Consider the following 24,097-nt stretch of genomic DNA (forward strand, 5'->3'; position numbering starts at 1 on the left):
TGAGTTATAAATCTTCACCAGAAATTTGCTATGATGTTGGATATATATCCAACTCTTCACTAACTAAATTGTAAGGTTACCTGGAACATATTTTTTAGTTGATATGTTGCTTGTAGTTACACAAATAATTTATTTAACTAAAACATTCAAATATATGTATATTTGAATATATATTATATACTATATGTATATACTATATAATAGTATCCTGTACGATATAGTAATTATATATATATAGTATTCAGTATATATATCCTGCCAGTCTTAAAAATTTTACAAAAATGAGGTTCCAGTATATGATGTTTTATAACCTGCTTTGTTCATGTCACACTATCTCATAAACATGTTTCTGTAACGTAGATATTACATAATTTTACATTACTTCTGGGGATCCATTGAGAGAATGGTCAAAGAGCACAGATCTTAGAGTCAGACTCTGGCTTCATATCTCAGCTCTGCCTCTTATTAAGATGGGCAGTTCACTTCTTTGTGCCTTGGTTTACTCTTCCATAAAATGGGGAGAATAATAATACCCACTACACTGGAGTGTTTTGAGAATTGAATGGGATACTAGATGTTGAGTGCATAGAATAGAATCTTGCATAAAGTAAGCACTCAATATCTGTGAGATACTATCAGCATCATTGTATGACTATACCATTCCTGCTAACCAGTCCCCTGGTATTAGACATTTTTGCATCTAAATCTGTTTTGACATCCAGAGTTATTACTTTCATATCAGTTCTTAAAAGTGGAATTTCTAGGCCAAAGAGCAAACAGTTTGTGTCTTTGGTTACATATTGCTGAATTGCCTTCCAGGAAAATTGTCTCAGTATTCACTCCTACGAACTTTTCTTAGCTGAATTTAAAAAACTCAGGCTGGTTTCCTTCTAATATCCTTCATGTTCTGAAACCCCCACCCCTTCCAATAACTGTGAATATGAACTAATTTGATATTGCTCTGGGGCAAGCATAATTACAGAAATGAGTTAGCCACAAGACAAAGTCAATAAAACATTCCATAGTCAAAAAAACAAGGTAGATCACCTGCCACTTGGTGTTTTCTGTGTTACAATTTCTTCATTGATCAAGAATTATGTGTGAGAGGGCACCTGGGTGGCTCAGTTGGTTGAGCGACTGCCTTTGGCTCAGGTCATGATCCTGGAGTCCCGGGATCGAGTCCCTCATCGGGCTCCCTGCTCAGCAGTGAGTCTGCTTCTCCCTCGGACCCTCCCCCCTCTCATGCTCTCTCTAGCTCATTCTCTCTCTCTAATAAATAAATAAAATCTTTAAAAAAAAAAAGAATTCTGTGTGAGAGGATGTGAGTGTGTAACCCATAAGTGTGGTCTTTATGCTGTCTTTCCCCAACCCAATTTAACTTCTAGATGTACTGGAAGGAAAAAAAAACCTTCTTTCAGGAACATAATAGGAAATATACATGAAACTAACTATATAATTTATAAAACACTTCAGTCCCTTCATTCTGTGGTATGTAAACATTACTTACTTCACTGTACAATTTTTACTTTTACCGTGAAGAAGTTGTTGCAAGTTGGTGTATATAAAGATGGGATCCATAGTGTACCCTGTGCTACTTGACTTTGTAGTGAGTGCTGTAGCCCAGATTCCTTGTCAGCATGCCTGTGCTACCAACTGCTGGGTGATGACTCAGTTTCCCACACATCATCTCTGTTTGGATGACTGAGAGACCCCTCACCCACCCTGTACAGCATGTCATGGCCCCAGCCTGGCCTTCCTGTGTATTTAGTGCAGTGTCGTTGGATGAAACCTGCTTCTGTTTTGTTCTCAGTAATCTACCCACTTGCCTTTGATTATAAACATGAATACAGACATGAACATTTAAACCACATGACCTAACATAACTGTGAGGGAGACAGATGATTCCAAAGATGTTCAGTTTAGATTCTCATTAAGAATGCAAAATTTTCATTGAGAATTCTCAGATTTCTGAAAATACATCTTAGGACCCCAGAACTATGTGTGGGAAATGCTGACTCAGTTTGCAGATACTGGCCCAAGGTACTTTTGATAATTATTGGCATTCTAAAAAGAAACATCAGTTATATTTTTATTATTTTTTGGATTGGATAGTTGATTCATTTTTGTTCAAGAATGGTGGCCTTCAAACTGGATTGTGACCCCCTGTAAGAAATGCATTTTATTTTTTTAATTAAATTTTTTTTTTAGAGATTTTATTTATTTATTTGACAGAGGGAGACACAGCGAGAGAAGGAACACAAGCACAGGGAGTGGGAGAGGGAGAAGCAGGCTTCCCGTGGAGCAGGGAGCCCAATGCGGGGCTCGATCCCAGGACCCTGGGATCATGACCTGAGCTGAAGGCAGACGCTTAACGACTGAGCCACCCAGGCGCCCTGCATTTTATTTTTTTAAAGATTTTATTTATTTGAGAGAGAGAGAGAGAGAAACAGAGGGAAGAGGATCAGAAGGAGAAGCAGGCTCCCCGCTGAGCTGGGAGCCTGATGTGGGACTCCATTCCAGGACTCTGGGATCATGACTTGAGCCCAAGGCAGTCGCTTAACCAACTGAGCCCCCCAGGCGCCCAAGAAATGCATTTTAAATAGTAACCTAGTATGTAAGCGTACAAATATAAATACACCACACATGTGAAAAATTTGTTTCCCAAAATCTATGGAAATTTTGGTATTTTCTGTTCTATTTCATTTTTTAACATGTTGCTTGTGACCCACTGACTTATTTTCATGACCCACAAATGGGCCATGACCCGGACTTTGGAAATTGTGTTTCGGAGGTAACTTCTTGTTGAGTGTGAGCTGACTGGTAACCTTGGTGGGTTCTCACAGCCCTTACATGGTGGGAGCACAGTGCCTTCCTCTTGGTGCTGGGGTATCAGCTTGGGAAGCTGATACCCCATGGGGCCTGGCAGAAGGGGAAGGTCGAGTGCCTTGTGTTGGCTGTCTGGGCACTTCAACAGCCTTGCATTTGAGAACTTTCATCCTTCCCTGGATTGGGTGCTGCAGCTGACAGCTCTGCCTGAGAGGGAAGGTTTAAACAAAGACAATAATTCAATTTGAGTGTCCCTGCATCATGTCTTTGTCTCTGCTCTTGACAAAACAGAAGGAAGTTGTTCGTTACTAAGGATGTCAGCTGCCCACGGATTGATATATCTGTAGCCAGGGCTGGCTCACTTTCAAGGACGGAGAGAGGTGGCTCCCCAGTCGGTGTATTCGGAAGGGGTCCAGAAAAGATTTTCCTTAAAATGCCTCCTTGGGGGCACCTGGGTGGCTCAGTCGCTGGGTGTCTGCCTTCAGCTCAGGTCATGATCCCAAGATCCTGGGATCGAGCCCTGCATCGGGCTCCCTGCTCCGCGGGAAGCCTGCTTCTCCCTCTCCCACTCCTCCTGCTTTTGTTCCCTCTCTTGCTGTGTCTCTGTCTGTCAAATAAATAAATAAAATCTTAAAAAAAAAAAAGAGTGCCTCCTGACCCCTGGGTGCCTAAAATTTTATAACTAAGAGTTTGTTCTTTTAAATTTTTATAAGCTTTTTGGTCTCCCAGAATTCCAGATCAATATAAAAATGTCCTTAGGAAAGAGAATGCCTTAAGATTATATCAGATAACATTTGATAGAGATTTGAAAAGTTCTGAGAGCCAGGGCTGGGGGTGGAGGAGGGGGTATGGGGAGCTTAGAGGTCTGTCTACAGGAACAGAGAAGGCTGCAGGCCCATGGAAGTGTTTGTCTCTAATGGTGACTTGAAAGTTATTTGAAGTTGTGGCGCTCTTTAAATGTTTTTACGAGAATGTCGTGAAGACCTGGTGGCTTGGGGTGGACTTGAGTCAGGCTTAGGGTTGAGGGCACTGATGCCCACCAAATGTGGCCAGAACTCTTACAACCACTTGCTACTTGGGGATTTTGTGGCCAGTATTGTCCAGTGGTTTGTGTTTTGTTAACACATTTATTCCCTGTAGATGACATGACTGAAGTATGCTACCCACGGTTCACAGCTTTTTCCCCCCAGTGTCTTCTCAGCACCTTGCGCTTACTTAGGCATTTTCCCTTAATCTTAGTTTTCTGATTGCTCAGATCACCACCATTCAATTGCACACCCGTTTGTTTTTCCAGTTGTTGGTTATCATAGAATTTAGAGCCCAAAAAGACCTGAGTGGTGATCTGGGTCAGTGTTTTTTCAAGCTGTTGTTATCTACTCATTACTGGGTCATTAAATCGGCTTCATGGTTGTTACTGATAGAGGGTGTTGGTGGTGGAATGGGGGAGAACCCCGTAAATATTTATCTTCCCTACCAAGCATTGTGTGTCACAGATGTGCAGCACCTCCTGATGAGTAGCCATGTGCACAACAATACATTTCATGTGGTACAGATTTAGTCGTTTTTCTTTGACGAATACCAGTTGTCAGTTAAGCATCTATTGTTTATAAGTACTGTAATGAGGGGCAGGGATAGAGGTGAGTAAGCCGTGGGCCCTGCCCCAGAGATGCTCAGGTGATAGTGGGGGAGACAGGCACAGAGGTTATTGGGATAGCATTGTGGTTGCACTGGCGAAGATATGTAGTTACCTCCTCCTTACCCTGGTGAGGTTCCACTCTGGAGAAGCCATCTGCCGGCTGATTCATCTGGACCCAGCACAGCTGAGGAGAAGCTGCAGGGTGTGTCTGTAAGAGGACAGAAAACCATCCTCTGGGGTCAGACTAGGGAGGGCTTCCAGGTGACAGGTGATAGCTCAGCTTGGCCTGTGTAGTGGGTTGAAAATTTAATCTATGCCCTCATCCCTGGAACCTGGGAATGTTCCCTTATTTGGAAAATGGTTTATACAGATGTGATGAAGTGAAAGATTCTGAGATGAGATCATCCTGGATTATCTGGGCGAGCCCTAAATCCAATGGCAGGCGTACTTTTAAGCGGGAGGCAGGGGGAGATCTGACCAAGATAGAAGAGGAGGCCATGTGACCATGGTGGCAGAGATTGGGGTGATGCGGCCACAAGTCAAGGAATGCCAACTGGTGCAGCCACAAGAAGCTGGCAGAGACAAGGAGCAATTCTCCCCAAGAGCTTCTAGAGGGAGTGCAGGCCGGCCCACACCTTGATTTTGGACTTGTGGCTTCCAGAACTGTGAGAAAATAAACTTCTGTTGTGTTAGGCCATCAGGTTCATGGTAACAACTTGTTTTTAAAGGTGATAAACTATCATGTGATAGTTCATTGTACTGCCTGTAGGTAACGGCTGTTAACACCAGGTGACAAGGCAAAAAGTACAGGATGAGGTGGCTACACTCCACAGGATATGTGGAGAGTGTAAAGGTTCCCTGATTATTGCCCCATGGAGAGAGCCAGATAGACCCCCTGGAGGGTTACTTTAGTCACTCGCCACGTCTTGTTCTTGAACTTGCAGTTCTCACTGCATTTGCCTAAAAAGATATATTTTAATGGCATCTTAAAAATATTTACTTATTTTTTCGTACACTGTACACCCAACGTGGGGCTCGAACTCATGACCCTGAGGTAAGTGTTGTATGTTCTACCCACTGAGCCAGCCAGGTGCCCCTATTTTCTTTTCAAGATTTATTTATTTTTTTGAGAGAGAGAGAGAGCACGTGCATGCATGCGTGCACACATATGCATGTGCACATGCTTGATGGGGGTGCGGCAGAGAGGGAGAGAGAGAGAGAATCCCAAGCAGGCTCCACGCCCAGGACCCCACGATCCTGAGATCATGACCTGAGCCAAAACCAAGAGTTGTTTAACCGGCCGAGCTACCCAGGTGCCCCTATTTTCATGGCATTTTGTTTCCTTGAAATTATCAATTAATGTATAATCATTCTTGTGACGTGTAGTGAACATCTTTAAACCCAATGAAGAAAATCATGTTTCTCAACACAAAACTTGCCTATTCTTTCAGAGATTCAGGAGTTCAGATTCTAGAATAGATTCTCCCCACATTATGCTCTCTCTTGGAGAAGAACTGGACCGTTTGATACCTTAATATTTTCTTTAATGGGATAGAATTTAGTAGTGAGTACATTTTGGGATCAAATTAAATTTTACTTCTTTGGGTTGAGAAATAGCAGCTAAAGGTCTTGTGTCTCCTCAGCTGTCTTTGTGACCTGCACAGTATCTTCTTATATCTTGGTTCTTCTCCATGCCCCCAATTTCACATATACTCATGTTTTATGGTTTTTAATTATTAGTTTTTATTATAAAGATAATTTGAGCTTATTATAGAAATTTCAAATGGTAGGTTTGAATATATTGCTCCTTAGTACTGAGCTGGCCGCAAAACCACTTCTCACTTTGCTATGGTCTGAATGTTTGTCCCCCCAAAATTCATATGTTGAAAGCTAATCCCCAGTGTGATGGTCTTTGGAGGCTGGGTTTGGGAGGTTATTGTCTCATGAGGGTGGAGCCCTCCTGAAGGGGATAAATGCCCTAATGAAAGTGGTCCCAGAGAGCTCCCTTCTTCCTTCCACCATGTAAGGACACAGTGGAAAGGTACTGACTTTGAAACAGAAGGCGAGTTCTCACCTGGCACTGAATTGGCCGGCACCTTGATCCTGGACTTGCCAGCCTCCAGAACAGGGAGAAATGAATTCCTGTTGTTGATAAGCCACCCCATCTGTGGTATTTTCTTAGAGCAGCTTGAATAGACTGAGACATACTTCTGTTCCTGTATTAGTTTTCTGTGGTTGTTGTAACAAATGAACACAAACAGGGTGGCATGAAACAACAGAAATTTATTCTCTCACAGTTCTGGAAGCCGGAAGTCCAACATCAAGCTGTTGGCAGGGCAAGCTCCCTCTAGGGGCTCTAGGGGAGATTCTGTTCCTTGACCCTTCCAGCTGCTGTTGGCCACAAATATTCCTTGGCTTGAGGCCACATCACTACAGTCTTTGCTTCGGTCTCACATTACTGTTTTTTCTTCTGTGTGTCTCTGTGTGTCTGTGTCCCCAAACTCTCTCTGCCTTTCTCTTATAAGGATACGTGTGATTGCATATAGGGCCCAATAAGGCAATGTTCACTCTTTTGCTGTTTAAGTTAATACTCAGAGGTTCTGGGCATTAGGATGTAATGTAACTTTTGGGGGACCCCCATTTAACCCACTAACCATTGTTAAAGTTATTCTGACACATGTTAAAATGGTAAAGAAGACTTTATTCAGGATTGTTGTGATAGGTGTCCGAATTGTTGTGAGAGTTGTCAAGACTGTTGCAGTGTGGGGGAGAGATAGGGCTCAATCCTGAATATAGCAAGAATAACTGGGGATTCATAGTATAGGAGCAGGATGGAGGGTATGGGATTCTTGCTGAAGGCAGGCCGGGGTGATCGGGTATTACCTAAAAGATGGTGTAGCATGAGGAACTTGATCACATAAGAGGGCAATCCAAAATTAAGGGTGGGAGGATTCTCTCTACACTGACTTACCAGGATTCTTGGTAAAGCTGAGCTATGCACACCTGGCAAGAATCGTGGTCAAGGTGAGTTGGGTCGAGGAGAGAGTCTTTGTCACAATCCTTTAAACAGTGTTTTCCAGACTCAGAGAAAAGAAAACCCAGAAAGACTGGGTTTTCCAAACCCAGATTATCAGCAACCAAGCTTGTGCTGGTGGGGAAATTTCTGCAGCCTAGTGCAGCTGTTGCCTAATTGGAGAAGTGGCTCCACGCAGGATTCTCTGGTCTCCAGCAGTCACTGCCTCCAGCCTCTGCAGACCTGCCCTAGCAGTGTGGACATGCCGCCTTCACTAAGAGGGTCAGTTTACAGGGCAGTCTGCTCCTCAGCCCCCCAGTTATAAAGCAGCACCTGCCTGTCTGGATACTATTGTTTGCTTTCAAACTACAGGAAAAATAAAACATCCATGAGTGCTGATGTTAGGAAACTCACTGCAACATCACAGAGAATGTTAGATAAATCCTAATGTGGGAAGAGGAAATAGATTGTTGGTTTTGGGCCCAGACTGGGAACATTTGGTGACTGATAAGCCCCGTGGCCATTCTAAGGACCTGATTAGCATGAACTCTGTGGTTTTAGGAGTGGGGGCAGAGCTGGTCCAATTTCAAGACTGGGCTTCTGTAGGAGGAGGGTGTGGGGGGACCCTCTTCTATAGCAGGGGAGGAAGGGTCCTCCTTCAAATCCCAAGGTGACCTAATCCCTCGGGCGTGTTGCTGGACTCATCTCTGAGCAGGTAGATGCTGGCCTGTATCGTGCCTTGGACTCTGACAGGTAGTAAATAAATGAAATCCACTCTGTTCTGCAAGTAGCTCCCACTGGTGCTTCAGGGAATGGGAGGCCCCGCTTTCATAGTATTTTCTGGTACTTTTGTATAAGCTCATTTTTCTACTCCAGGATGAGACGGTGGTGCTTCTTACTTGTCAGACTGAAACTCTTTCATAGAGCTTAGCGCAATTCAGTACTCTAATTCTATTACCTTTAACTCACATTTATTGAACAGCAGTCCTATGCTGCATGCTATTTAGGACACTTTTTCTTTATCTCATTTACACCTTGAGTTATCGGTATTATCTCCTTTTTTTTAAAAAAAGATTTTATTTATTTGACAGAAAGAGATACAGTGCGAGAGGGAACACAGGCAGGGGGAGTGGGAGAGGGAGAAGCAGGTCTCCCACCGAGCAGGGAGCCCGATGTGGGGCTCCATCCCAGGACCCTGGGATCATGATCTGAGCCGAAGGCAGATGCTGACGACTGAACCAGGCGCCATATTATCTCCATTTTTTAAAGTGAGGAAACTGAGGTCAAACCTGACTTGCCCAGGTCCTCCCATCTGGTGAGTGTGGGTCAGGATGGGACTCTGGGGCTGCTGGCTCTATACCAGTGTGTGTGCTCGGGTGCAGCTCCAGTAAAGAAGGGAAAGAACCCTGGAGCTAACTGATGGCCACCTTTAGGTCTTTAGGACATCTTACTGATAAACCTGTTGAAAAATTAGAAGTTTGGAATTGTACTTCTCTGGGTCTCAGGAACAAGCATGTTGCTTGCTTTTTTTTTTAAGTACTTAGGATTTTCATTTGGAAAGACAGTATTTGAATGGATAACAGAACAGAATTCTGTGTATGAAGGGCTATGGGGCATCTGGGGTACATAGAAGGTGAGATTCTGTTGGAGTGATTAAGGCTGTCAGGGGGCAGAATAAATCACCAGCCACGATCCTGTTTATGACAAACCTGAAGGACATTAACTGAAGTCCATGTGTAAACCCAGAAATGTGGGAAGTATGAAGCATGGCGCCATCCCAGACCAGGAAATCTGCCTCCTTCCCACTTTACCTTTCAGGTATGTGCCCTGGGGAAGTTTAAAATTTAAATCCTACTGTCTGGGGCACCTGGGTGGCTCAGTCGTTTAAGCGTCTGCCTTTGGCTCAGGTCATGATCCCAGGGTCCTGGGATAGAGCCCTGTATGGGGCTCCCTGCTCGGCGGAGAGTTTGCTTCTCCCAATCCCTCTGCTGCTCGTTTGTGCTCACCCTCTCTCTCTCTGTCAAATAAATAAATAAAGTAAAAATCCTACTGAATCCTACTGTCTGTCTTTCAAGTGACAATGAACAAACTTTTATTAAGTGTCAGAATTTGGGAAACTTAAGAGGTTTATAATAAGAGGTTTGTTACAACATCTGAGTGTAAAATCTATCAGTTATTGTTTGATAGACAATATTGATAAAAAAAATTAAAGTTGTTTTACTTCTTACTTTGCAACAGACAAAACTTCTTCCCCAGACATAATGCCTCCTGCTCTGGATGGCTTTGTAGCTCCCTTTATCCTGTTTTAGTGTAAATTCTAACTTGTCAGAGATGCTTCTTTTTACAGAAGAAAATGAGGTTTCTTGTTTTCATTTTGCACATTTTCCTTTTTTTAATTGAAGTATAATTGGTGTGCACTACTCTTAGTTTCAGGTGTACATCATAGTGATTTGATATTTTTATATATTACAAAATGATCCCCATGGAAAGTCTAGTTACCATCTGTCACCATACAAAGTTATTACAATATTATTGATTATATTTGAAGTTTCAAATTAATTTTCCTTACAAGGTAGATTTAATGTGAGGTGATTTTGAATGGATTAGATTCTCCTGAAAGTTTAAACAAATAAAATTAGAAAAAAATTACTTTGTTGCTTAGTGCAACCTGATGATTTAGGATATTTAAAATTGAATTAGGGGCCCCCTGGCTGGCTCAGTCGGTGAAGCATGCGACTCTTGATCTCAGGGTTGTAAAATTTGAGCCCCGTGCTGGGGTTAGAGATTACTTAAAAATCTTAAAAAAAAAAAAAAGTTGAATTAGAAACTTTAAACTACATTTATCTTTTTGTTGTTGTTTATTTGGCATACTTTGTTTTTCTCTTTTATTTTATAACTTTTGTAAACAAAGGGATCTAATTACCTCATCTTGGCTTGTGGAGTTCCTGACTCCTGCTGGGTTCTTGCTCCGCACGAAGCATTTGCACTGCTTCAGCTCGATCAAGCATAGACCTATTTGCTGTTTTTCTTTTTCTCTTTCCCGTTTTCAGATTTGTAGAAACATTACAAAAAATGGTATATATGATGAAACACTGCTTTCCTATGATGCTAGTTCAGAACCTTTGGAATCCTTGGAAAGTGTCCTTTTATCAAAATTGTCTGTTTTTTTATTTTTATTTTTATTTTTTTAAAGATTTTATTTATTTATTTGAGAGAGAGAGAATGAGAGATAGAGAGCACGAGAGAGAAGACGGTCAGAGGGAGAAGCAGACTCCCCACTGAGCAGGGAGCCCGATGTGGGACTCGATCCCGGGACTCCAGGATCATGACCTGAGCTGAAGGCAGTCGCCCAACCAACTGAGCCACCCAGGCGCAGTTTTTTTTTATTTTTAACACTCCTGCAAGTCTTTTTTTCCCAAGTGTAGTACTAACAGGAGCAAGGTGCATTTCTCTCTCTCTCTCTCTTTCTCTGTGAGGATGTGTGTTTTCAGATGGGAGGAGGGGTAGAAGCAGAGGGAGAAAGAGCATCTTAAGCAGGCTCCACCCTCAATGTGGAACAGATCTCAGGATGCTGAGATCTTGATCTGAGCTGAAATCAAGAGTTGGCCACTTAACCCATTGTGCCACCCTGGCGCCCCTCCCCAGAGCTATTTTAAAAAAATAGCTTTATTGAGGTATAGTTTACATACCATAAAATTTATCCATTATAAGCGTGCAGTTCACTGATTTTTTAAAAGCAAATTTATACAGTTGTGCAACCATCACCCCAAGCAGTTTTAGAACATTTTCATCACTCCTAAAAGTTTGCTTGTGCCCATTTGCAGTCAGTCCCCACTCCCACTCCTAGCTCCAGGCAACCGTTGGTCATCTTTCTGCCTCTGCAAATATGCCTTTTCTGAACATTTCATATAAATAGAATCATACAGTATATAAGCTTCTTGTGTTCCATTCAGCATGTTTTTGAGGTTCATCCATGAAGTATATATCAGTATTAATTCCAGAGCTATTAAGAAAACACCTTTCTATTGTGGCAAATTTCAAAATTTGAGAGACTAGTATAAATCACCCACATGTACCTCACTCCCAGATTCAATAATTACAAACTCATGATCAGTCTTGTTTCATCTACTGCCCCCTCTGCTTTTCTCTCCCTACTCCCTTATTTTGGGATTATTTTGAAGCCAATCCCAGATGCAATATCACTTTGTTTGTAAATAGTTTTGTATATGCATTTGTATTTATCTTCTGCTTTACTATAGCTAAGGAGCTAAATATTTTTTAGAAAATGTGGGTACTTAGGTTAAGGGGGAAGATAAGAGGGCTAAATACTAAAATAACTAAGATATAACACTCCTGCTATGTTCAAGGTACCACATGTGGCAATCTAGGATACAATGATATATACATCTTGTATGTCTGCTAGGTCTACTAGACAGCCCGTATTGTGTGGGGCAGTCCCACAGCACAAATGTTGCTGTCCAAAATGCCAGAAGTGCACAGTAAGAAACACTGACGTAGTCTACTTCCCTGATTTGGTCCTAGACAGGGAGCAAGCCACCCATGGTTCTGGAGACCCTGCTACACAGTAACAATACTGAATTCAGACATCACTCTGTGTTGATAATAGATTTTCCTTCTGTTTTTTTTTTTCTTTTACCTTGTGTATATTTTGCTTTTATGCTAAGAATCAAGTTTTGTTTTAAGAAGAGAGATGCATTATGGAGAAGGATAGGACATCTTCTGTTGAAACCTCTTATAGGGGAGATAGAAGCAGATAATTTCAAATGTGCTAGTCTGAAATTGTGATTTAGGTGAGAATACTATGGTCATTGTTTCTGTTGATTTGGGAGCCCAGTTGGCTGCAGATTAGATGGATTCTTATTTGAATTAAAATCGGCAAAGAGAAATAAACTCCCGCTTAGCTTTGCAGACCACTTGTTGATGTTTTCAGAATTATTGAATATAAAACGTAAGCCAGCATCTTGGTGGAATATGAGCACTGTTGAACCAAGATGCCTGTGGCGGACTCCCGAGGTGGGCTCTCTCCAGACCTCTTCTCAGCTGCCTCCTTCCTTCTTGCCTTCCTCCTGCTGCAGAGACTGGAAACCTGAGTGTTCAGTTGTCCTAACTATGCTGGTCAGGGTGGCCATGTGATGCAGTTTGGCCAGTGCAGTAAAGCTCAAGTCTGCTGAGGAGGGCTTCCCTTCATGAATAAAAAGACATACCTAAGCTGGAAAAAGTCTTTTGCTGTTTTGCCTTCTTCCTGCCTGGAACCAGAATGTGCCATCTGGAGGGAGAGCAGCCACTTTGAAATCATGAGCTGACATGAGGATAAAAGCCATCACACGAAGGATGGCAAAGCACAGAAATAAAAGGAGTCTGGGTTCTCGGGGGTGTTACTGAACCTTTGCTCACTGTACCCTGCCTTCCTCAGGGCTTCTTCATATGGGAGAAAAGTAAGCCCTATCTAGTGAAGCCTGCTTAGTCTGTTTTTTGTTGTTGTTGTTTGCAGCTGAATGCCTTCTTCTTTGTCGATAATTGTGTGTTTAGCTTTTTCCCACCTCAGAGCACTTTCACACCTAATGCTGTTCTGGTCTAATCATGGACTTGGGAAATTTTAAGCATGGGAACTCCTAGAAAATATCTAGTGCCGTGGTTGTCAACCAAGGGGTGGAGGTCGCTGTCTGCAAGGTGCTACTGTTATTTAGCAGCTAGAGGCCAGGGGGGCTGACAGCCCGTATTGTGTGGGGCAGTCCCACAGCACAAATGTTGCTGTTCAAAATGACAGAAGTGCACGGTAAGAAACACTGACGTAGTCTACTTCCCTGATTTGGTCCTAGACAGGGAGCAAGCCACCCATGGTTCTGGAGACCCTGCTGCACTAGTTTGGACAATCTAGAGAGAAGACCCAAAGTCCCTTTCCCATGCCTCTCCTCAGTTTAGCCTGGCTTCCTTTCCCCCTCTGTTTGGGCACCCTCCTTGATCCCTCAAGCCTGCAGCTTCAGGGTTGTGTTCCGAGTGGAAGACAGATGTACTGCAAACTAGGGAGTAAAGAGGAAAAGTGCTCATCGAAATCCCTAAAGCCTTGACAAAACTACACTTCTGAAAGGTCTCTGAGGCATCTGGGCTTAGCATTTTTGTTCACTGTCTCCAGATATTCCATCCCCTCCCAGTTTTATGAGGTCTGGGCTTGGAGTGACATTGATGACCATGATGGTGAGAGAGGTTGTGGGTCACCTTTTTTGCCCCCAGTGGCTTAGTCTTGCTCCAGCTGATGGCCTTGATGCTGGCAGAGGCAACTGGCAGAGGCTCTAGTCACCTAGACAGCTTTTGGTTCCTTGAGGAGCAGCCCAGGGCTGAGATCTAGAGCATCTAGCCTGGCAACCCGAAGAGATGGTCAGGTGCCACTCTCTGTCTTTGTTCCTCTTACCCAGAGGTGAAATTCAAGGAAAAGAGGCCAGAGGCTGCTTGCTCTGCAGTATCCAGGATAGAAATGCTACCCTGAAGTTTCCACACCAAAAAGTGGAAGTGAGATATACCATGGCTAGAAAAATACATCAAGCAGCTGAGTTTTCACCAGGCAGTCTAATATTAACAGTATCATAGGATTCAAAAAAAAAAAAGCCCAACAAAAATGCATTGAAAGTGGATAGTAATAACTAGAATTGGGAAAAAGTCCTGGTGTGGCTTCTTCAGTAAGCCACTGACTTTCTGAGAGTTCTCACAGATAATAGGGGTAATAGCATAACAACTATCTCCTAGCTCCTGATGGAGATTAAAGGGGATGTGGGATGGGAAAGCACTTTGGAATTGGTAAATGGCTATATCAGAGTTAATTACTGTTCTCTTGAGAGCAAGGATGCTTTTAGTGGCTTTGGGCATTAATAATAGTCAAAGGTTGTGTAGCAGGATGGTGGGTCACAGTTTAAGTTTGTGTTGGTTCTTGTAGTATTTTGATTTATTAGGACCGACTGAATTTATTTCAGGCCAAGGCAGTGGGTTAAGGAAGCAATAAAGATAATAAGGATGCACTTAGCAAAGTCAGAAGAGGATTGTACCGGCTGAGTCATACTTCTTTCCAGCACAGAAAAGCACAGCCTTCACTGTGTCTGAAGGACACTTTGCTGGGAATGTGCATCAAAATGGGGCTTGCAGTTGAGGCCATTTCTTAGGAGTAACTTTTTTTGCATTATATTTGCACAACACACCGTCAGAATGCTTCTTATTGAGGTTGACTTCCCTTTACATGGTACATAAATCCTACCCACAAAATCAAGACTTAGACTTATCTAATTGTTTTCTCTTCTGGAAGCACTGGGCTTGTTTCTAAGTATTTCCAGTGTTTTGCCCTTTAAGGAGCACATGCTTATAAAAACAGACAAATATTTTCAGCAAAAAGTCTCATGTGTCTCCCCTCCACAGCTTAAGTTCAAATCAATGGTGCTCAATCTACATTTGCATTCAAAAGGGAAATGCCTTCTTGGCAAATACAGCACACCACACCATCAGTCTTGGGTTACTTGGAACTCCTTAAGCTTACTTAAAACATTCCTTAGTAACACATTCCTTTGAAGAGCTCGACTTGACTCCCTGCCTGGAGAGTGCTCAGCTTATTCAGGGCATATAGTTTCTGTTACTAACCAGCAAGGCACCTCTCTGGAAGGAAACAAAACATAAGGAAATGCCTGTCAACTATGTATCTTGCAGTATCTTTGCATTAAAGAAACATACTTATTTCAGTGATTGGGGAGGGGCTTTCTGGGTGGTATCCATTTGGAGATGCTTGAAAATAATCTGTTTCTCACACTGGAGTGAATGGGCATCTGTTTTCATTCCTTTCTCATTGAAAAGACATTGTGCTAATGATGTACTGTACATTGGCTCATTGAATTTAAATTAAAAAATAATAATTAAAAAAAGAAAAGACATTGTGGTGCTAGGTTTTTAATATGAGAAAGTTATCTTCAAAAAACAAGTGAAGCAGTGACTTGAGTGGTGCAGGTAACATTGTGCTCCATCCCACCACTGACCCACAGAATTTCTCTTCTTTTAACTGGTCTAATTTCTCAGTCGCTCACCTCCATTGGTTTCCCGCTGGCAGCTGCGCACACAGCACAGTGCCCTAGCCCCTGCATTCTTGTTGATGTTAAATTATACTTGCCCTAAAACTTCCTTTTATTCCACTTCTCTTACTGGTTATTGGAAGTTTGTAATTCTTGGGGCACCTGGGTGGCTCAGTCGGTTAAGCATCTGCCTTCGGCTCAGGTCATGATCTCAGGGTCCTGGGATCGAGTCCCACGCTGGGCTCCCTGCTCAGGAGGGAGTCTGCTTCTCCCTCTCTGTCCCCCTCTACCCCTCCCCTCACTTCTGCTCTCTCTCTCTCAAATAAATAAATAAAATCTTGAAAAAAAAATAAAGTTTGTAATTCTTCTGAGGTCTGCCACATTTCTTCACAGTAACAGTGGTGATCATTATGGTAATTGTCAGATCTGGGATTTATACTGCCTATTTTTTAAAATGGCATGGGGCGCCTGGGTGGCTCAGTCGGTTAAGCAGCTGCCTTCGGCTCTGGTCATGATCCCAGGGTCCTGGGTTCGAGCTCCGCGTCGGGCTCCCTGCTCAGTGGAGAGTCTGCTTCTCCCTCTCCCTCTGCCTGCCTCTCTGCCTACTTGTGCTCTCTCTCTATCTCTCTCAAATAAATAAATAAAATCTTAAAAAAAATAAAATGGCTTTTGGTTTCATATATATATGTTATCTTATAATATATAATAACATATAATAATATGTTATTTTAAGTAACATTACCATAATTAACATAACCCTAATAAAAGTAACCTAACTGTAATTATCTCATGCAGAATAACCATTTCAACATCTCAATAGAAATAGGAAAAGTAATAGATCTAGATCCCTTTCTAACCAGGCTTACAGCCTAGTCTAATTTATTTTTTAGAACAGTCTGGGCTGATGAATAAATATTTTTTAAAAAGTCAGCTTTTAAGGTATATGCAGACTTGATCCTGTCTTCCTTACCTGACAGGACCCTTTTTGAGCTTTTGGCTGTTGTTGAGAAAACACAGAGATTAAATCCCATTATGATAATAGCTACGGAAATGTGGGACTTACAACGTGGCAGGTACTAGTCTAAGTCTGTTATTTATATTAATTCGCTTAATTAAAAGAAACACAGAGTTCTCAACATAGAGTATAACAAGAAAGACTGGCGATCTCTACCTAATGGTCCACCTCCTCAAAGACGTTTTTCAGTCACCAAAGGGAGGGGTGCAGTGAGGTGATTCTAACAGGTGTTCAGCCATCCTTTGCTGCTGGGCTACTGTGCTCCTATTTCTATGTAAGTCTGTGCTGTAACCCAACCATCGCTCCCTCCCCAGCCTCCTCCTAGTGCTGCACAGCCCGTCCACCCTCTCTTCCATCCCACAGGCGGCAGAACGCTTGGCTTGGACCCAGTGTTTTTGCCTGAATATAATTTGTAGAAGCCACCTTGCCAAGGTTAGTGATTGGGTTAAAAGTACAGAGCCCATGGGGCTGTGCCCATCTTTTTGCGTTCGACTAGCCGGTGGATCTGATGCTTTTTGACTGCTGTGGCTCTCAAGGAAGCATTGGAAGAAGGACAAGGAAAATCCTCTGAAAGTGGGCTCCCACTGCTTCTCTGCCCAGTTAGGAAGCAGTGTTGATTGGGCCCAATGCATCGAAGGTGAGCTGGGTAGAGAAGAGGACAGTAAACCGTCAGATTCACATCAGTTCAAAACTTATGCCTGCTGCATCTCTGCCAGCCCCGAGGTGTGGATGCCCTGGATAGAGTGCAGCATCTGAGTCAGAACCTGGGTTTGGCCTCTAGCACGGCTTCTTAGTACCTGTGCACACATGGGCAAGCTCCCTACCCCATAGGTTCTTCATCCATTCATTAAATTCAACAAGTATTTATTAAGTGCCTACTATGTGGCTGATACAGCCTTGAACAAAACAATTCCTACCCTCATGGAGCTAGAAAAGGGTAAAAAAACAGTAAACCAAATAAATATATAGGTAGTAATAAATGCTAAGACTGCAGTTTTAAATAAGGTGGTCAGAGAAGGCATCACTGATAAGGTATCATTTGTGCAAACATCTGTGGGGGCTCAAGGAGAGGTCATTTAGATGTCTAGGTGAAGAACAGTTTACGTAGAGAGACAGCAGTGCAAAGGCCCTGAGGCAGTAGTATACCTTGTGTGTTGGAAGAGTAGCAAGGAGGCCAGAGTGGCTGGAATAGAGTGAGCCCTGGGGACTAGTAGGAGGTGTGATCAGAGAGGAAAGAGGGAGCAGATCCCAGATGACTTTATAGACCATTCTGCAGACCTGAGCTTCTGTTCTGGTTAATGTGAGAAGCCATGTTTGGGGAAAGGAGGTTTGAGTAGAAAAGGGCCATGATCCAACTTAAGGATTAACAGGACCACCTTGGCAGTTATGATGAGGACTCGTCGGTAGTGGGAGGGGAAGGGCAGGAGTGGAAAGACCAGGCAGGAGGCTGTGCAATGACCAGGTGAGACAGGATGGAGGCTCGGACCAAGATGGAGCGGTGGAGCAAGCAGAGGGGATGGAGTGCTGGGCCTCTTTAATGCTATCCACCTGGTTGCGTGGCTGTAAGGTTACATAAGATGCATAGAGAGTGCTGGCTGCTACTGTTGCTACCGAGGGACTTGTTGTCTTGTAGGGCATCCTGACACACAGACAGGAAACAGGTCTGGGATTTGTCTCCCAGTCAGCAGTAACAGCGTTGGGAGTGGAATTCAGAATTGCTGGCTTTGAACCAAAAGTGTGCTTCCTGCCTTTCCCATGAACTGGAAATCTAAACCACTGTGAAACCACAGCCTGGAAGTGCTCAGTTAAATGGCCCACACGGAGAAGAGCTGCTGCCGGCACACCTTATTTTAGCCTCATCGTATGCAGTGTGAGCTTTGACTCCAGAGCAGCAAGCCGGTTTCCGTAAGTCATGTGTGTCCTCAGGCAGGGTTTGTGGCCGGTTGGTTAATCAATTCATTAATTAATTTAAATCAACTTGAATCAATTTCATGCACTGGTTAATTGAATACAAATTAAATTGTCTTTAAATTTGGCCTTATGGTTTGGGTTTTCATGTGCCTCTTCCACTCTTCCATTTGTCCCTTGGGTGCAGAGTTGGGCTGACCCTAAACCCTGGCACTGTGCTAGTTCTCTGTTTCCTTACCAGCTCTCTGTATTTCTGCTTCCTCCAGGGGCTTGTGTAGGTCCAGCATCTGCATCCATCCTGAAGTGGTCAGAGCTTGGGGCGTTAGAAAGGAAACATAGGATAGCTGCAGGTGCATTTTGTAATCTTTTCAAAAGATGCAGGATTTTTGTTGTAATACGTAAGGGCTGGGTGCAGGAAACAGAAACCACTCCAGGTAATTTAAGTGGGAGAGAGAGGCATTGAGTGCTCACCAGTTTACCCAGCTCTAGGCTGGGCCCCAGGTGGTTCCCAGAACAGTGAGGAACTGGCCTACCAGGGGCTCCTAACTCAGAGGACAGTAACTAGGGTCGTGGGTTCAAGAACCTATGCCCTGCCTGGGTGCCAGGGGTCAGGAAGTCTGAATTGAGAGAGGGTTGCCAGCATGATGGCTTTCAGTGCCCCCCTCCCCCCAGGAGAATGGTCCTACAAGGTGGCTCCTGAAAACCTCCCATTTCCACTTCTTGCCTGCGAGCCAAAAACTGCACAGAGAAGTCCTCCACTGCACTTCCAGCTTCCTAATTTTGCACAGGGGCCTTTAGTTGGATCACATCCCAATCTCTGGCTATGGGGTGTGGGGACTACAAAATGTAGTTTTCTGCCCTCCAGCTAGGAGGAGGATGTGGTGAGGTTAAACAAGCCAATCCCTAGTCCCCATGACATGTCGCTTGTCTGCAGTGAATACCGTGGGGGCCTCTCCTTCCAGATATGTTGGTGTTGGCCTGTGTTGAGAAGATATCACGCCCAACTCTATATTAAACACTGAATCCAAATGTCAATATTTTCCAAGTTTATCTTTAGTACAATACTGTGTGCTTTGTAATAGATAATCAGTTACATTGTGGTGGCCCCCTCTGATATCTGTAAGATAAACAAAGTGGACCCGCATCATTGACAGGCAGATTTCAGTTTATTTATATTTGGAGAAAATAATGAGTCTGGATTGCTATTTATCACAAAATGATTTATGGTTCATGTCATTACATTAAAAAACTAGGCTATGGAGCACCTGGGTGGCTCAGTTGGTTAAGTGACCGACTCTTGATTTCAGCTCAGGTCATGATCTTGGGGTTGTGAGATCGAGCCCTGCATTGGGCTCCATGGTCAGCACGGAGTCTGCTTGAGATTCTCTCTCTCCCTCTGCCCCTCCCCCCCATGCTCTTGCTTTCTCTCTCAAAAAAAATCTTTAATTTAAAAAAACCTAGGCTTGTTGCACTATTTATCTAAAAATTCATTATCGATGTTTGGTACAAACTAGTAGGTATCAGGTCCAGGTAAAGATGAAGGAAAACATGAACTGGCATCAATACCGGTCTGACCAGTCCACATTCTCTGGAGTGCAGAAGTATGCATTTCTTGCAGCTTTGTGTTGAGTATGTTTTGTAAAAGTTAATCAGATTTCTCCGACCATTACCTGATAAGGCATCAGGGAATTCAGCTAGCCTAATTAGCTTAGGAACTAAATCAGACCGAATGAATGTACAACAGAGCACAGAGTAGGTGCCCTCATCTGAAGAAATAGGTTACTGTTGATCTGACAGTAATTTCTTATCAATCATGGGGTTCCTGAAAAACACCCTGACTGATAAAACTGAAATTGGCAGATCGATGTCTTTTTGAAAATTGGAAGTTGGGGTAAAAAATGAGTAACATAGCATGCATACATATACTACTACTTGATACACACAAATATGTACTTTAAAATCATAATAGTATATAATGTTCTAAAGATACCTGCTTTAGAAATAGACTATATTCCTTGGTCGCCCTTGTAAACCATTCCCTTCTATTGTTCAGGAAACGTTACTGCAGCTGTGTCATGGACTAATCTAGCTGCCAGTTTTATGTTATGTTTTACGTTGTTTTTCCCCCAACATTTGATTATGAAAATTTTTCTACATATGGCAAAGTTGAAAGAATTTTAAGGTGAACACTGTATAACTATTACCTAAATTCTATCAACATTTTATTAAAATTGTTTTATCAGGGGCGCCTGGGTAGCTCAGTCAGTTAAGCGTCTGCCTTTGGCTCAGGTCATGATACCAGCATTCTGGTATGGAGCCCCGCAGCATCGGGCTCCCTGCTCAGTGGGGAGCCTGCTTCTCTCTCTCCCTCTGCTGCCACTCCCCCTGCTTGTGCTCTCTCTCTCTGTCAAATAAATAAATAAAATCTTAAAAAAAAATAAAATTGTTTAATCAAGTACTTATAGGTGCTTTGTTACTTACAAAGTCAGTTAATTATTGCTGCATAACAAATTACCCCACACTTAGCAGTTTATTTAGAAAAATAAGCTTCTATTTCCTCATGTAGTTACTGTGAGTCTGGAACCTGGGAGTGGCCTCACTGAGTGGTTCTGGCTTGGAGTCCCTCATGAGGTTGCAAGTCAAGACCCTGGCCAGGACTACTGTCATCTGCAATTTTACTGGGGCTGGACGGTCTACTTCCAAGAGGGCTCACTCACGTGGTGGTTGGCTTGAACCTTAAACGATGGCACAAGGTAGTGTCCAAAAGGTGCTGTTGACAATAAGTGACCCAGAAACGGTGGGGAATTCAGGGAAAATTTTACCTTGCATGGGTACTTGCCTGGAGCCTGTACCCATGGGCATGGCATTCCAGCCAGGAGAGATGGTAACACAAGGTGCAGAGAGAGAAATCAATGGAGTGCATGCTCCGAGACACACACAACAGGTTCGAGGTGATAGATTACATTCGTGAAGGTGGCTAATAGCTCCTAGAAAGGAGGGGCCTCAGCTACTGAGACTAAGATCGTGATGTAGTCATTAATGTTTAAAAAACAGCTGCACTGAGAGATTTCTTTTCCTAGCACACGCACATTTTTATTCACACAGTCAGTGTGTTCAGCTAAGGTTGTGATATCGTCGATGACTCCCACTCTTTAAAGCTTTGTTTTACTGACAGCTTTTTTTTTTCCCTCACAGCACATTTTCCTAATTTTCAAATTTGTATTTCTGTTCCTGACTGCAGAATAGGGTCAGACTGGACAACAGAAAAGTCCCTGGGAATGTTTGGCTCCTCTTAAACCATGAGGATGACATCTCCTGCCCTCCAACACACAGGTGCAGTGCCCACCCAGGACACTGGAGGGAAGGTGAAGGGTTGGGGGGGATGCTTCCGAGTGGTGTGTGGAGTTGTGTGCTGAGTGTTTGGAAGTCCTCACTCAGCTGTGGGAGGAGGTGAGCTCACCACCCTCTGGGTGGAGGCCAGCTACCCTCTGGGTGAGTGTTTACCCCTCTTACCACTCTGCTTGGGAGGGGACGCACTTCCTTTGAAGTGTATTAGGGCCTGCCTCTCTCCTGGCACCGGTTGGCAGCAGGTGGGTGCGTTTTCAGATCTGTAGGGTTCGGGTAGGTCTGCCTAGAGGGGAAAATCCAAGTGAGTTTCACCTTTCTGAACCAGGCAAGGAAGGGGAGGATCATCCTTTATGGTAAAAGAATAAAGAGTAAACAATGAAAAATACCTTGTTAGGGTGAAGTCAGTGACCCATGAATCAAAGAATTTCAAGCTTTTAGTGCTGGAGAACCTTGAAAATCACAGGCCAAGTAGGGCCTGGGCCTCCTGGTTCTCTGTTAATAAGGGCTGCTGTTAGTGTTGAACCTACTTTGTATGTGTTGGCTTCTGTGCTGATACCTCACACAGGGCCCATCCATTAACTATATTACAAAAATAAAAAGCATTTACTTGCAAAATTGTTTTCAAAATAATATAAGCCATGTAGTACTTATGGTGTTAGTACCTTTGCCAGGTATGGTTACAGATAGAAACACTCATTTAATCTTCTAACAAACTTATGAGGTAAATGGTATTACTACCCCATTTTATGGATGAGGAAACTGAGGCATGAATAGATCAAGTTAACTTCTCTAAGTTGTGGTGTGGTAGCTGGCTAGTGCGTGGCTGCATTGGGGTTCAAAGCCAAGCCCGCTGTTTCACACTCCGTGCCCTTAACCACACTGAGCCCTAATTCCCTGTGCAAACATTAGTGCTACTTACTGAATAGTCAAAGCTTTCTATTTTCTAGGCATGTGATGAGTTTGCATTTCCTGGCCTCCTTGTGTTTGTGGGGCCATGTGACAACTTCAGGCCAGTGAGTTGTGAAAAGTATGTTGTGTCACTTCTGGGCTAGATCATGTGATCACTAGATCTCCCTTTCCCTGTGCCATGGAGACTGGCAAAGTTCCAGATGATGGTTTCTCTGTCAGCCTGGGCAAGTCAGAGAGGGAACAGCCCCCACCAACACTAGGTGGACATTGCTTGAATGTGAAATGAACTTGTGTTGTTTAGCCACTGAAATTTTGGGTGTGTTTGTTACCTAGCTTATCCTGACTGATGTAATCTCTGATGTGCCTAATATTTTAAGGGGTACATTAGTAAATAAGTTGGACACTTAAAGATCTTTCCAAATAATTTATTTTTTTTAGCCTCACTGGCTATTTTTTTAGCCTCACTAATTCATTTTCTTCCTTGTATATAGAAGGCAGCCTAGTACTGTGGAAACTTATCCTTCTTGAGCCTTTATGTCCTATCTGTAAGATGGGATAAGGAAAGTATAATAATATGAATAGACTCATGATGGTTGTCTGGAAGGATGCACGTAAAGTTCTTAGTGCAGTGCCCGGCCCAGTAAATTGTTTGCTGCTACTTTTCTTATTATCAGTAATGTGGCCATGATACTGTCGATGTCCCTATTCCCTAGGTATTGTAAGAACCAAATTTAAATTAGTCTTTTCTTAATTGCCCTAAGATTTGCTTGATGATTTGTGGCAAGTAACTGAATTTCCATGTGCTTGTCATCTCCTGAAAAGAAGTTGAAGGAAAGAATAGAAAGGCCATGGATGGCCATGGCAGCAAAGACTGTACTGCCACCCTGTTTGATCTTCAGAATGGTTCTATCGTAGGCTTACCCTGTCTGTTCGTCCAGAAGAAGCCAAGTTGAAAGTAGTTGCAGGGCCACATTGTAAGCTTATGTGAGCCACTTAAACCTTAATGCACAGATGTTGTAGAGGGTAACAAATATCTCCCACTTTGATGATCATCACCACCAAAAGGAACTTACAGCAATTATTTTTTAAAAAATCAGTAAATCCTATATTTGCAAAACTCCAAGCACATCTTGTAGAGAGGCTGGGTCTCAGGATCAACAAACAAAGGGACAATGTTAAAAATTTCTCTTTTGGATAAGTCAGTTGTCATACCCAACCAACTCTCTCCACTCCCTCATGAATTGCCATGAGGCAAATCTAAGCCGTCTGTTGCCTTTTTTTTTTTTTAAACCGTGAGTGTTGGGGCGCCTGGGTGGCTCAGTTGGTTAAGCATCTGACTCTTGAGATCAGCTCAGGTCATGATCTCAGGGTCCTGGGAT

The 24,097-nt window shown here is 43.2% G+C and overlaps 1 protein-coding gene across 6 annotated transcripts in view; it reads left to right on the top strand.

The window, feature by feature from the left end:
- The window catches only part of ANKRD6 (ankyrin repeat domain 6), a 181,573-nt gene that overhangs the window by 46,955 nt on the left and 110,521 nt on the right, over positions 1-24,097 (top strand). The window contains exon 1 of one of the 6 annotated variants that reach the window (XM_073893614.1): positions 18,299-18,458. The exons of 4 other annotated variants lie outside the window; for them this stretch is intronic. The gene's annotated coding sequence lies outside the window, so the exon portion shown is untranslated. Of the gene's footprint in view, positions 1-18,298; positions 18,459-21,775; positions 21,795-24,097 lie in introns of those variants that run through there. One more of the 6 variants, XM_073893615.1, reaches the window with a different exon arrangement.

This window comes from Callorhinus ursinus, unplaced genomic scaffold, assembly GCF_003265705.2.
Source record: "Callorhinus ursinus isolate GAN/ISIS: 27379988/994484 unplaced genomic scaffold, GSC_fseal_2.0 scaffold6, whole genome shotgun sequence".
NCBI lineage: Eukaryota > Metazoa > Chordata > Mammalia > Carnivora > Otariidae > Callorhinus > Callorhinus ursinus.